The sequence below is a fragment of the Lissotriton vulgaris genome, chromosome 1_1 (genome assembly GCF_964263255.1).
Source record: "Lissotriton vulgaris chromosome 1_1, aLisVul1.2, whole genome shotgun sequence".
Classification (NCBI taxonomy): domain Eukaryota; kingdom Metazoa; phylum Chordata; class Amphibia; order Caudata; family Salamandridae; genus Lissotriton; species Lissotriton vulgaris.
Genome location: NC_141685.1, coordinates 956,919,087 through 956,935,081, shown reverse-complemented (window position 1 = coordinate 956,935,081; position 15,995 = coordinate 956,919,087).

Genomic DNA, 15,995 nt, shown 5'->3' with positions numbered 1-15,995 from the left:
TGCTGTTCGCCCTATGTGGGAAGGGTATGCCCAGACGTGGGTCCCGTGCTCACTACGCCACTGGAGTCAAGCTATCTTGGCTGATGACGGCTGATAGCCAGAAACAGGCCCTAGGATGCTTGATTCCTGTCCAGGGAAGACATGGCTTGGCAGTTCGAGCTGGACTGTTCCCATGAGGCACAGGGTCAAGACTGATTTGCACATGGCCATGTCTGAACTGGGTGGTAGGGTGAGCAAAATAACGATGGATTAAACCCGGATCTGTGACCTGGGGTGAATGTTTTGCCAATGTGCAACATTCCGTCCATCACCTTGTGTGTTCTGCTGTTCGCCCTATGTGGGAAGGGTATGCCCAGACGTGGGTCCCGTGCTCACTACACCACTGGAGTCAAGCTATTCTGGCTGATGACGGCCGAGAACCATAAACCGTTCCTAGGATGCTTGATTCCGGTCCAGGGAAGACATGGCTTGGCAGTTCGAGCTGGACTGTTCCCATGAGGCACAGGGTCAAGACTGATTTGCATATGGCCATGTCTGAACTGGGGTGGCGGGGTGAGCAATATAATGATGCATTAAACCCGATCTGTGACCTGGGGTGAATGTTTTGCCAATGTGCAACATTCCATCCATCAACTTTTGTGTTTTGCTGTAGATCTCAGCCCTGGATTACAGGGTGCCATGGAGCAGTATTGAGGGCACTGGCACTGCTGTGTTTAGATCTCAGCCCTGGGTTACAGGGCGCCACAGGGCAGGATTGAGGGCACTGGCACTGCTGTGTTTAGATCTCAGCCCTGAATTACAGGGTGCCACAGGGCAGGATTGAGGTCACTGGAACAGATGTGTGTAGATCTAAGCCATGTATTACAGGGCACCATGAGGTAGGATTGAGGGCACTGCTGTGTTTGGATCTCAGCCCTGGATTACAGGGTGCCACAGGGCAGGATTGAGGTCACTGGAACCGATGTGTGTAGATCTAAGCCGTGTATTACAGGGCGCCATGAGGCAGGATTTAGGGGTACTGACACTGCTGTGTGTAGATCTCAGCCCTGGATTACAAGGTGCCAAGGGGCAGGATTGAGGAGCCTGCCACTGCAGTGTATAGATCTCAGCCCTGGATTACAGGGAACCATGAGGCAGGATTTAGGGGTATGGGCACCGCTGTGTGTAGATCTTGTCCCTGGATTACAAGATGCCATGGGGTAGGATTGAGGGGCACTGAAACAGATGTGTGTAGATCATATCCCTGGATTACAGGGTGACGCAGGGGAGGATTGTGGGCACTGGCACCGCTCGCTGTGTGTAGATTTTAGCCCTGGATTAAAGGGTGAACGTGGCAGGCTTGAGGGCAATGGCACCGATGTGTGTAGATCTCAGCCCTGGAATACAGGGTGCCACAGGGCAGGATTGAGGGCACTAGCATTGCTGTGCTTAGATCTCAGCCCTGGATTACAGGGTGCCACGGGGCAGGATTGAGGGGCACTGGAACTGCTGTGAGTAGATCTTAACCATGAAATACAGGGTGCCACAGGGCAAGATTGATGACACTGGCATCACTATGTGTAGATCTCAGCCCTGGATTACAGGATGCCACGGGGCAAGATTGAGGGGCACTGGAACGGATGTGTGTAGATCTCAGCCCTGGATTACAGGGTGCCATGGGCAGGATTGAGGGCACTGCTGTGTTTAGATCCCAGCCCTGGATTACAGGGCGCTACGAGGCAGGATTGAGGGGTATTGGCACAGATGTGTGTAGATATCCGCCCTGAAGTATGGGGCACCACGGGCAGGATTGAGGTGTTCAGGCACCGAGGTGTGTAGATTTCATCCCTGGATTACAGGGTGCCACGGAGAAGGATACAGGGTACTGGAACCGATGTGTGTAGATCTCAGCCCTAGATTACAGGGTGCCACGGGGCAGGATAGAGGGGCCCTGGAACCGATGTGTGTAGATCATAGCCCTGGATTACATGACGCCACGAGGCAGGATTGAGGGGCCCTGGCACTACTGTGTGTAGATCTCATCCCTGGATACAGGGCGTCACGGGCAGGTTCGCAGGGCATTGCTACAGATGTGTATAGATCTCAGCCCTGGATTACAGGGTGCCACAGGGCAGGATTGAGGGGCACTGGAACCAATGTGTGTAGATCATAACCCTGGATTACAGGGTGCCACAGGGCAGGATTGAGGGGCACTGGAACGGATGTGTGTAGATCTCAGCCCTGGATTACAGGGAACCATGAGGCAGGATTTAGGGGTATGGGCACTGCTGTGTGTAGATCTCGTCCCTGGATTACAAGGTGCCACGGTGTAGGATTGAGGGGCACTGAAACAGATGTGTGTAGATCATAGCCCTGGATTACAGGGAGCAGCAGGGCAGGATGGTGGGCAGTGGCACAGCTGTATGTAGATTTTAGCCCTGGATGGATAAAAGGGTGAATGTGGCAGGATTGAGGGTTCTGGCACCGATGTGTGTAGATTTTAGCCCTGGATTACAAGGTGCCACGGGGCAGGATTGAGTGCACTGGCATTCCTGTGTTTAGATCTCAGCCCTGGATTACAGGGTGCTGCGGGGCAGGATTGAGGGGCACTGGAACCGCAGTGAGTAGATCTTAATCCTGGATTACAGGGTGCCTCAGGACAAGATTGAGGGTACTGGCATCGCTGTGTGTAGATCTCAGCTCTGGATTACAGGATGCCACGGGGCAGGATTGAAGGGCACTGGAATGGATGTGTGTAAATCTCAGCCCTGGATTACAGGGTGCATGGGCAGGATTGAGGGCACTGGCAATGCTGTGTTTAGATCCCAGCCATGGATTACAGGGCGCCGCGAGGCAGGATTGAGGGGCATTGGCACAGATGTGTGTAGATCTCCGCCCTGGAGTACTGGGCGCTACGGGGCAGGATTGAGGTGTTCTGACACCGCTGTGTGTAGATTTCATCCCTGGATTTCAGGGTGCCACGAGGCAGAATAGAGGGCACTGGAACCGATGTGTATAAATCTCAGCCCTGGATTACAGGGCGCCACGGGCAGGATCACAGGGCATTGGTACAGATGTGTGTAGATCTCAGCCCTGGATTACAGGGCTCCATGAGGCAGGATTTAGGGGTACTGGCACCGCTGTGTGTAGAGCTCAGCCCTGGATTACAAGGTGCCACTGGGCAAGATTGAGAACGCTGAAACAGATGTGTGTAGATTATAGCTCTGGATTACAGGGTGCCACAAGGCAGTTTTTGGGGCACTGGCAATGCTGCGTGCAGATGTCAACCCTGGATTATTGGGTAACCCGGGGCAGGATTGTGGGCACTGGCACCGATGTGTGTAGATCTCAGCCCTGGATTAGGGTGCCACGGGGCAGGATTGAGGGCACTGGCATTGCTGTGTGTAGATCTCAGCCCTGGATTACAGGGTGTCACGGAGCAGTATTGAGGTGTTCTGGCACCGCTGTGTGTGTTGTGAACCATTTTAGGACACTATTGTAAATTTCCCAATTCTTGCCCTTATATAGGTATAAATCACCATGTCCTTATATAGGCATAAGAATCATAACCATATGTAGACATAGCTCATGCAGTCCAAATACGGCAAGGCTACTTCCACTAGTTCCGAAAATATACAACGAATTCTTGGAAAACTCAGCTTCAGCAGCTAGGGACTTCCCTTTGCTTGAATACTGACGTATCCAAGAACTCATGGTGTTTTCAAAGAACTGAGAGTCTTTAATGACGTTATTATGTCCACCTTTATGTCAAACTCAGCAACTTAAAGGTATAAATATACCCACACTTGCCAAAGCAAACACACGGTGGTTTGGGGCAGTTCGACTATCTACTTGCCCGACGCGCCCTGCTACTGCAAGTGCCGAAAGAAGCCGACCCTCCAGCAGACGCACTGAGAGAGACGCTGTCTTTTCTCCTGCCGAGAAATCCAGCTCCAGTGTTTCCAAGCTACCTTGCTGGTTGTTGGGAAATCGAGTCCTGAGCCTGACCTTCTTCATTCCAAATTAAGGTACGGAGCTGATTAGACCCTAGAAGAATTCTTGGACAGATTCTTGGCAAAAGAATAATCTATTTATTCTATACCTCACTTACTTCTTCTCTCGTACTAAGATTAGGTTAGGTACACCGGGGTAGGCGTATTTTAGAAGCACCAGTTGAGTACTTTTAGCCTCTGTTATTTATGTATGTATTTATTTATGGTCTAGGAACCATACAATGCTCTTACAGTATTATTTTATTCTACTCTTTTTACTGTATGCATTATATTTTGCAACCAGTGTTACGATTGTAGCAGTTAATTTCTTATGCTTGAGAAAGAAGACTGTTTAATAAATCCTTTTATTGAAAACGCCCGTCTTTCTATTTTCTCTGCACCTCTGGTGAAACAAAGCATGCACGACTGACTGAGTGAAATATCTATCTATTGTTTCCACGACTCTGAAGATCAGTTTTATCTTGGGGAAGCAAAGTTTACATGTTTATGCGGTTGTCAGAGACTAATCCCTTCTTGTGAATTCGAGAACGTTTCTAGTGACCTCTGAGCTAGCGGGCACTCACAATTAAGTCTAATATATTCTATAGAGACCTAGTTGACCTAAGTCCTACGTCACATCTATAGGATATATTATTCCAATGCGCAGAGCCTATTGGAAATATAGGAACTACACTACATGTGTAGATTTTAGCCCTGGATTACAGGGCGCCACAGGGCAGGATTGAGGGCACTGGGACTGCTGTGTTTAGATCTCAGCCCTGGATTACAGGGTGCCACAGGGCAGGATTGAGGTCACTGGAACCGATGTGTGTAGATATAAACTGTGTATTACAGGGCAACACGAGGCAGGATTGAGGGCACTGAAGTAGTGTGGCTCACCGGTTAGAGGCGGCAGACCCGAGAGCAGAGGACGGCCCGGGACCAGGGTTCAATTCCCGGCGCGGCAGGTTTCTGGACCAGGGTCAGCGGACTCGATAATTCTCTCGCCTCGGTGCCCATTCTGATCAGCGATCACACTCGGCAACTCTGGGCATTAGCTTGCCTCATCTTCACTAACGGCCCCACCAGACCGCCGGGGATGCCTGGTCTCACCCTGGAGATACCCATTGAGGGACCATCTCTCAGGGAAGCCAGGAAGGGTTTCGCAGCGGTCAAAGCGCCTTGGGACCCTACGGGTAAGTAGTGCGCTATATAAATGCCTATACATACATACATACATACATACACTGCTGTGTTTAGATCTCAGCCCTGGATTACAGGGTGCCACGTTTCAGGATTGAAGGGCACTGTAACGGATGTGTGTAGATCTCAGCCCTGGATTACAGGGCGCCATGAGGCAGGATTTAGGGGTACTGGCACCGCTGTGTGTAGATCTCAGCCCTGGATTACAAGGTGCCATGGGGCAGGATTGAGGAGCCTGCCACTGCTGTGTGTAGATCTCAGCTCTGGATTACAGGGAACCATGAGGCAGGATTTAGGGGTATGGGCATTGCTGTGTGTAGATCTCGTCCCTGGATTACAAGGTGCCACGGGGTAGGATTGAGGGGCACTGAAACAGATGTGTGTGTAGATCATAGCCCTGGATTACAGGGTGCCGCAGGGCAGGATTGTGGGCAGTGGCACCGCTATGTGTAGATTTTAGTCCTGGATTAAAGGGTGAACGTGGCAGGATTGAGGGCACTGGCACTGCTGTGTTTAGATCCCAGCCCTGGATTACAGGGCGCCACGAGGCAGGATTGAGGGGCATTGGCACAGATGTGTGTAGAATTCATCCCTGGATTTCAGGGTGCCGCAGGGCAGGATTGAGGGGCACTGGAACCGATGTGTGTAGATCATAACCCTGGATTACAGGGCGCCACGAGGCAGAATTGAGGGGCACTGGCACTACTGTGTGTAGATCTCATCCCTGGATACAGGGCGCCACGGGCAGGATCGCAGGGCATTGGTACAGATGTGTATAGATCTCAGCCCTGGATTACAGGGTGCCACCGGGCAGGATTGAGGTCACTGGAACCGATGTGTGTAGATATAAACTGTGTATTACAGGGCAACACGAGGCAGGATTGAGGGCACTGCTGTGTTTAGATCTCAGCCCTGGATTACAGGGTGCCACGTTTCAGGATTGAAGGGCACTGTAACAGATGTGTGTAGATCTCAGCCCTGGATTACAGGGCGCCATGAGGCAAGATTTAGGGGTACTGGCACCGCTGTGTGTAGATCTCAGCCCTGGATTACAAGGTGCCATGGGGCAGGATTGAGGAGCCTGCCACTGCTGTGTATAGATCTCAGCTCTGGATTACAGGGAACCATGAGGCAGGATTTAGGGGTATGGGCATTGCTGTGTGTAGATCTCGTCCCTGGATTACAAGGTGCCACGGGGTAGGATTGAGGGGCACTGAAACAGATGTGTGTGTAGATCATAGCCCTGGATTACAGGGTGCCGCAGGGCAGGATTGTGGGCAGTGGCACCGCTATGTGTAGATTTTAGCCCTGGATTAAAGGGTGAACGTGGCAGGATTGAGGGCACTGGCACTGCTGTGTTTAGATCCCAGCCCTGGATTACAGGGCGCCACGAGGCAGGATTGAGGGGCATTGGCACAGATGTGTGTAGAATTCATCCCTGGATTTCAGGGTGCCGCAGGGCAGGATTGAGGGGCACTGGAACCGATGTGTGTAGATCATAACCCTGGATTACAGGGCGCCACGAGGCAGAATTGAGGGGCACTGGCACTACTGTGTGTAGATCTCATCCCTGGATGCAGGGCGCCACGGGCAGGATCGCAGGGCATTGGTACAGATGTGTATAGATCTCAGCCCTGGATTACAGGGTGCCACAGGGCAATATTAAGGGACACTGGAACCGATGTGTGTAGATCTTCACCCTGGAGTACAGGACACCACGGGGCCGGATTGAGGTGTTCTGGCACCGCTGTGTGTAGATTTCATCCATGGATTACAGGGTGCCACGGGGCAGGATTGAAGGCACTGGAACCGATGTGTGTAGATCTCATCCCTGGATTACAGGGCGCCACGGGGCAGGGTTGAGGGCCATTGGCACAGATGTGTTCTGATCTCAGTCCTGGAGTACAGGGTGCCACGAGGCAGGATTGAGGTGTACTGGGACAGATGTTTAAGTGTCATTACTGGAACAGTAGTGGGTGCTGAAGGTTTGAGAAATAAGCATTGGCGAGGGTCCCTGCACTGCAAGACATGATTGCTGTTCAGATCTGTGTCAGGATTGGGCCTCAGTACTGCTCTCATGATTGCTGCACTGGTAGAGCTGTATGCGGGTCCCAGTACTGGAATAGGAGGGGGCGCGCCAGGCCAGCACTTAGGTGCACTGGTGGACCCGAGCGAGGGTCAATCGGATCAGGGCAGCCCAAGGCTGCTCTGCCCCGCCGACTGAGACATCAGAGAGAAGATGTGGAGTCTTGGAGCGCGCTCTTCATTTCTTCTCCATAAAAAAAAAATTACAAATGACTCATTCTGGATGTTCCTTCTCTGATCTGCTGCTGGGACGTGGATCATTAACAGCCTTCTCTGAAACATCTGTATTCCAGCAACACATCTGGATTCACTACTGCTCTCTTCCAGCACTTAGAGGCCGCCTTGCCACTGGAGCACAGAGAAGAGGCAGCGCCCAGTGCAGCACTGTGAAGAGTGCGCTGCACCCCCCAAGGCACAGGGGCAGCCACACAGCACCCTCGGGCAGTGAGATACCGCATGCCTAGGGTGACCAGGCGTCCCGGATTTGCCGGGACGGTCCCGGGGTTTCACCAGCTGTCCCGGGAGATTTCATGAAATTTAGCTCATGTTCCAGTTTTTAGGTTTTGCCTAGCGGAAGCTGCGCTCTGCGCAGCTTTTCCGCGCAGGCGAAATCCTGTTGAGAACTGTAGTGTGGCTTTTGTTCGGCCCTCGTCCTTGATTGGCTGGCTCCGTAAACGGAGCCTTGCCATTGGACGAGGGGCCTGTCCGTCAATGCCGGACCAGACACGGGGGCGTTCCCGACATTCTTTGGCTTTTGCCGACGTCACGGGACGCCGGGAACGCCCCCGTGTCTGGTCCGGCATTGCCGGCACTACTGCGTCTCTTCTCCTCCGTCGCCGGCCTCCAGTCTCCTCCTCCCCGATTGCATTGCCCCGTGACTGGCCGGCCGGCCAATCCTAGCGCGGCCGGCCGGAAGTGCCCGCCCCCCGCAGCCCGGGGAAGAAGGAGAGGAAGACGGCAAGCACTATGGCGGCGCCCGCGGGGAGACCGGAGAAGTGCCTCTCCAACCTGCCGCTCTGTCTGGGCTGCCCAGCCTGTCGCTGCTTGCTCCCGTCCCCGTTCCCGCCCCTTCCCCCGCCCAGCCACGCAGAGCACCGGCCGCCCGCTCTCTGTCCCCACCGCAGGCCCGGAAGTGGGGCGCGGGGCAGTCCCTCGGATACAGCCATCTTAGATAGGTGCACCCTGGAGGGGAGCGGCGCGAGAGAGGCCTTTACTTGAGGGCCCCCCTCACAGTGAGTCACCAGCATTAAGCAGTGCCTTGGTGCCAGGGAGGGCACTCGGTCTCTCACCACTGTGCTCACCACGGAAAACGTCACCGTCTAACAAGACATCTACTGTGCGCACCAGCCCGCGCAGATGTTGGCTTGAAAGCGGGAGCCCGGTAATCAGTGACCCGGAAGGAGCGCCCTCGGGTCAAGGCCAGGTTTGCTTAAAATGGCTGCTTAAATAGAACATTGTTGTAGCTGGGATTGGGGCCTTTTCTCATCGGATACGACTTGTAAAATAATATACCACACACAAAGCGGTTCCTGTTTAATATTTTTTTCCAAACCTTGGCAGTTTGGTGATTCCGGACACAGGGATTATTTGCTTGGTCCGGCGTGGCATGCACGGTGTAGTTGTAGAAACGCGTACTCGGTTGGGTTCTGACATTTCACAGATTAGGCTTGTCCGTGGTACTATCTGCGTTCACACACACACTTCCCGTAATGTACACGTGTTAGCAGGTCAGGCCCGTGTCTGCCCGTCGTTTCGAGCTCCTCTGCTCACGCAGTGTCACAGTTTGCAGCACCACAGACAGCTCCCGTGGAACTACTGCTTCTTGCGCAGCACGTGTCAGGGTCCCGTACTTGGAGCCACCGACCGGCAGCTCTCGACGGGTCGCCGGGGGCCCGCCCGGATGAGAGTCCAGCCGGTGACAAGGGCCGCGACACGTCCCAAGGTTGCGGCGGAGCAGATACACACTCCACGGAAGTAGATACACCCACACTTAAGGAAACATGAAAACAGGCAACACAATAAAGACCGTCGCCTCTGTCTCCGTCTTGGTGGAGTGGAAAATAAGCGTTTTCTAAACAGATTATACCTATATTATAGTTCTGAGAAAAATAAGCAACCGCCACACGCGCCTGAGTCCTCGGACTTTAACTGACAGGTGAAGGTTAAATCAGGAGACGGAAGGCGAATGCGGATTGTGCCGCGACGGTGGGAGTCTGCGGGGTGTTCACCGGCCAGCATGGGTGGGTGCTCTGAGTGTGGGTGTGTTGTCCCACAACAGACAAGTCTGAGGCACCGGAGATTTCTTGCCTCCTCAGGGTATCCCTGGGTGTATGTACTCGGTGGCTAGGTGTAGTGCGGGGGCGAGGAGGGGGGCACGGCTGTGAGTCTCTGGGTTCATGGGTTCTGGGGCAGGAGGTTCGTGTCCGAGTGCTGTGGGTGCTTCCGGCCACCTTCGGCTGGGTGAGCATTAGTCTCTCGGATAGTCGCTGCTGGAATAGCTACGTTGTGGGTGCGCAGAATTTTGGGGTGAGGATTCCCTTGTCGTCTTCTTACATTATGACGTCAGAGCAGGCACTTTCTGTATTGGGGAGATGGGGAATTGCGGGGCGACTGTACGTGGAAAGGGCACTACAGCTGGCTTATTTATCTCACTTGTTGCACACCGGCAGATTTATAGGCTGCTCACTCGTGGAACTTGGATGCGTTTTTTTAGAGCGATATTTATTTGTTCATTTTCCTATTGAACACTGTCACTATAATACACACCTTCGTCATCTAAACCCACGCACGGCAGAGGGCATGGGTTGCTCCCTTTTCCCCCTGCGCAGCCAGAATGCCTCGAGTTCCCGCTGCCCTGAACGCCGCGCGATCACTGGCAGATGCCTTTTATTTCTTTCTTCTCGCGACATTTAACGCGAGGGCAGGACGGGACCCCTGTACAACAGCCGGAACCGGTGACAGAGGGAGGCGGGGGGTGGCCGCAGGGGGTTGAATGCCGACTGCAGGACGGGCCCCTCCCTGAGCAGTGATGTAGGGTGAAGGGGAGGTTTCCCAGTTACTTGCTCTGAGACGACCCTCAGACCTTTGCTTTTTATTTCGAGTGAGAGAATACAGACGCACCTGCCAGGCATTTTTTTTTATTCAGGAGTGAGTGGGACAGCTGGAGTTAAAGCCACTTTTTTCACTTTTAAGTCCGGGTGGTGGGGTGGTATTGGATAGAGAGGTCTAACAGACCGCCCCTGATAAAAAGTGTTTTTGTACCGAAGGCTCTGATGAGAGGAGAGGGGCTCGCGCGACATACAAACAGACGGGTGCCGAGAGGACGGTGACTTTTGGATGAAAGTTCCCCAAATCGGGTTGAGTAGAATAATGCTCTTTCACGGTGTGAGCTTGGTCGGAATCTGCGTCTCATTCTATACTGCCCAGTATCCTCACCTCCATAGAACGCCACAGCTGCAGGGATTTGACGTGTGATCTGCACAACTACACACTATCATGCTGTAGGTGGCACATATTGAAATAACGCCACTCTTCACACCGGTAAACAAAGCTCTTGGCGGGTGAAGAGAGTGATTTAACTGATCATTTTAGCAGAGTCCCGAATGAATGGCGTTGTGAATGGAAACGTACACCGTCTCGGAGAAGGCGCAGTACCTTTCATGAATAAGTCGGCACACACGCAGGGTTTCACACGCATAAACGCAATGAACACAATGCATTTGATGTCTTCAAACTCTGTATTTTGGTAATGCGATTTTAAATCCAACCTTTTCAAAGTTGATTTTCTTTCCCACACTTTCAGTCGTGTGTGTGGGCGGCTCTGTGTGGCGCGATCACTGGCAGATGCCTTTTATTTCTTTCTTCTCGCGACATTTAACGCGAGGGCAGGACGGGACCCCTGTACAACAGCCGGAACCGGTGACAGAGGGAGGCGGGGGGTGGCCGCAGGGGGTTGAATGCCGACTGCAGGACGGGCCCCTCCCTGAGCAGTGATGTAGGGTGAAGGGGAGGTTTCCCAGTTATTTGCTCTGAGACGACCCTCAGACCTTTGCTTTTTATTTCGAGTGAGAGAATACAGACGCACCTGCCAGGCATTTTTTTTTATTCAGGAGTGAGTGGGACAGCTGGAGTTAAAGCCACTTTTTTCACTTTTAAGTCCGGGTGGTGGGGTGGTATTGGATAGAGAGGTCTAACAGACCGCCCCTGATAAAAAGTGTTTTTGTACCGAAGGCTCTGATGAGAGGAGAGGGGCTCGCGCGACATACAAACAGACGGGTGCCGAGAGGACGGTGACTTTTGGATGAAAGTTCCCCAAATCGGGTTGAGTAGAATAATGCTCTTTCACGGTGTGAGCTTGGTCGGAATCTGCGTCTCATTCTATACTGCCCAGTATCCTCACCTCCATAGAACGCCACAGCTGCAGGGATTTGACGTGTGATCTGCACAACTACACACTATCATGCTGTAGGTGGCACATATTGAAATAACGCCACTCTTCACACCGGTAAACAAAGCTCTTGGCGGGTGAAGAGAGTGATTTAACTGATCATTTTAGCAGAGTCCCGAATGAATGGCGTTGTGAATGGAAACGTACACCGTCTCGGAGAAGGCGCAGTACCTTTCATGAATAAGTCGGCACACACGCAGGGTTTCACACGCATAAACGCAATGAACACAATGCATTTGATGTCTTCAAACTCTGTATTTTGGTAATGCGATTTTAAATCCAACCTTTTCAAAGTTGATTTTCTTTCCCACACTTTCAGTCGTGTGTGTGGGCGGCTCTGTGTGGCTGTGTGTGTGGGGGGCTCTGTGTGGCTGTGTGTGTGGGGGGCTCTGTGTGGCTGTGTGTGTGGGGGGCTCTGTGTGGCTGTGTGTGGGGGGCTCTGTGTGGGGGTGTGTGTGGGGTGGCTCTGTGTGTGTTTGTGTGTGTCATTTGCGAGAGATAAAGCTAGTGGCATTGTAAATGACAATGCCATTTATTTATGTTAAAAAAAACATAAATAGGGGGGAGGAGCCAAGATGGCGGCGGAGACGGACGTGTAGTCGCCCGGCTCCCCGACCCTGGCTCTCCTGCAGCATCATCCTGTTCACTATCCTGGCGTCCCTTGACTGTGGGAGGAAGAGGACAGCGCGCTGATACCGGGGGTGCTTCTCCGGTGTCTCCACCTGCCTGTTTTCTGATGCTACGGGCATTTTGATCCTCCGACCGGCGCCGAGCCCTGGAACCGAAGCTCCTGTCCCTACATACCGCCGGAGAGGGCTGCAGCCGCGCTTGTTATTGGATCGGCGGCGTGACGGGTATCAGCTGTCGGACTCCCTGCTATCTGTCCGACCTTCCACTAAGGGAACTCTCGTGCTACGGAGCAACTGGCACAGTTGGATTTAAAGCTTGTTCCCCACTTTGGTGCCGTCGGATTTGTTTAAGCTCGCTGCGGCTTCCCTGGCGAAGTCAACATGGCGGCCGTCCTCACAATGGCGATTGCGAGCTCTATCCCTGATCAGGCTTGGGTAGCGCCGACTGGACTCCAGCGTGGTCGAGAATGCGGAGCCGCGCTCGAGACTGTGGATATACCTGATCACCCGCCTGAAGCTTCCCTTGCTTCCATTCTGGCAGTGGTTGCCGATTTAAAGGCTGAATGGCGAGCCTGTACCCGAGCACTGATTACGCAGCTGGACACCGTCTTGCTTGGGGCGGACTACACATCGCCGCCATGCTCTCTTCATTGCGCTGACCTGGCCCCTCTCGGCACTGAACGCGCTACATTGTTGCCGCGCGATGGAGAACTGGGACAATCCTTCAGCGCGAGTGACTACGGAGATTTGCCGATTGCTGATCCCGACGAGGCTACATTGTTTCCTTCTCCGCTACTGCCTTTCACCATGGACGCGGATTTGCTATCTTTCAACATGGATCCGCTGATGCAGTTAACTTTTCACATGGCTGATTATTTCTCAGGCGCTAAGCCCCCATTTCCTAGTGCACTGCAATATTTGGTGGCCGTGGGACAGGCTTCCCTTTGGAACGTGGAATCTGCGTGTGCTTGGGGGTATTTGAACCATCTTGGGGGGCTTCTTCTTCACCGTGAGCGGCCATCTTGCCTCTTTGTTCTTTCTGACGCGGATTCTTCTCCGGCGCCATTTTTGGATGGACACTTGAGATCTGGCCAGGGTTAGACAGACCCCCACGCACATGGACTGTTTCAGGTGGGCAGGTGTGGACTCGGAAAGGGGTACCTCCTCGGCGCGGAACGTTATGCTACACTGTCTCTTTCCCGATTTCCATGGTATTTTGTGATCCTTTGATTTGACTGACATGTTTGGGGGAGAGAGCGTTTTAGGGTCGGGGTAGTCCGGGTGATGTGGGATAGGCCCTCCCCCGGGGGTGGGGGTTTCTTGGGAGTTCTAGATTAGATTGCTCTCTTTTGGATTGCTCTTTTCTGGCTCCCTACGACTTCTGTGATGTGATAACCTTTTTCTTTCTTCTTTCTCTTCTCTTCTTTTTCTTCTATATTTCGGGTTTATGGGGCGACAGACACACTGCTAGGGGGGGGTAGGCCGTAGCCTTCGCATGCGTGTAGGGTGGGGGGTGGGGGGATGGGTTTTATTTTATTTCCGTTTCTATGGTGCCTTGTTTTTCTCTCTTATTTATTTCCACTTTGCTCTGTCTTGGGTCTGCGTAGGTGATGCTGGTGTACGGGTGGCGGTAGATTTTGTTATGATCCTGACGTTGTTATTTCGGTTGTACGCTTAATGGGCCACCAGGTCGCCTAGGATGCTGGGCGCAGTATGCCTTGGTTGCTATAGATATGTCGTGCCTACGTGAACCCTGCTTCTTATTTTATGCTTTCTTTTCTATATTAATGGAACTGTTTGGACTTTAATGGTTGCTAGGACTCGGAATACAGACTTTAAAAGCCAAAATTAACCTTCAATGCTCCTTCGGCGTAATGGCATGTGATCTCCAGTGTAACTGACAACTGATTGTTTCTTAATATTGCCGCGCTATTGCGCCTCTGTATTGCTCGCTCCTGTGCTTAACCAGTTTTCGTGGCCGGCCTCAGGGTTGTGGGCCCGTATTTGTATTTCTTTGGATGCACCAATAAAGGTTTTCAAAAATTTAAAAAAAAAAAAAAAAAACATAAATAAAAATAATGTCAAGAGCAATGCTAATTGCTCTAACTTTAACAAAGGCAAAACCATTGCATTGTAAATGCTTGTTAGGGAGTGTCGGCTGATAACGGCGTAGGTGCATTTTTATGTTTTACAAAGCAGGAATAGTTAGCAGTTGTTTCGAGAAACTAATTTAATTATCAGACAAGCTTCTGGATTTAAAAATGGCATTTTAGGTATGTTCTAACTGCCTGTTCTGTAATTCGCTGTTGAGGAGCGCTGTCCTTATGTGCACTGGCTTGAAGTAAAACTGTAGTCCTTCTTCTATTTTAGTGAAATGTCCCGGTTTTTGGCTTTAAAATTCTGGTCACCCTACACATGCCTCACCCATCTAGGAGAGAGGGTGCACTGCCCTCCTCGTGCACGGAGAGAAGACGCACGGTCCGTCTAACTCCGACCATGAGGTAATGCCCCCTGCAAGTCCCAGAGAGGAAGCACTGCCGAGTTAAAAGGTCCCACTGCCCCAGTGCTTAATTTGAGCCTGTGGCCCAGGAACCACCACGCCAATATATATCCTTCATATAACAATCCTCTGAGGATGGATACATATTTGTGTGGCAGCCCCTGGCAGGGATTTGGCGGCCTCCAGTTCTGTTCCACTTCCAAACACCCTGACCCCCCCCCCAACCTCTTCACTGGCCTCCGTGTTCCGCCCCGCCCGGACCCACTCTTTAGGGGCCCCCTACCTACGCTCCCTGCCCAGGGCCGCCATGAGACTAGAGCCGCCCCTGAGAGGGGGGGAGGATAAAGGCAAAGAGGGGAAAAGGTAACAAAGGAAGAAAGCATGGATGAGCAAGCTTTTACAAAGCTAATAGGTCTCGCCTATGAGAGATCTGTTAGCTTTATCAAAGTTTTATATTTAGGCATGTTTTAAAGCTGCGCCTGTGCTGTTCGGCATGGCTTAAAGTTAACAAAACCCCAAAAACTCTATGAAGCGGTCAATGCGCTTTTTAGGGCTCGCCTGCTGATGCGCCCAAGCGCATAGCTGGCGAGCTATAGTGTGGCTTAAACAGAGTTTAACCATCTCTGCGATTTGTTGCAGTGCCCGAGAGCGCGTCCACATCAAAGCCACCAGCCTCCTCAGGCATCTCAAGCTTCCCCCAGCCGGCATTTCTCCTCCCCTAATTATTCACTGCATGGCCGGCCGGCACATCAAAGGCTGCTGCTCCCGACCCCTATTCTTCCCTTCTTGCCTCTCCCCGCCCCCCCTTCCCACCACAGCAATGCCGAGGGCTTGTTTATATTGCAGCCTAACCATCTCCCACGCTGCTCTTGAAACAATAACCGATGTTGGTCATGATATAATTAAACGCTCTAATTATTTTTTCAGGGCCACACAGAATTTTATAAAGTCTTTTGCTGACATTTTCGTTTTATGCTGATTGCTATTTTACACCTTTCACATGCTGGCGATTTGCTTCAAAGGAATACATTCATCCTGAATCCCGTTACTAGAGCTTTCGCCTCTTCTGCTATATATGGGTTTTAGTTGAATTTCATTGATCTCTTTTACTAACGATTTATAAAAAGTGCCACCCACCACACAGTTCCACCTACACAGCT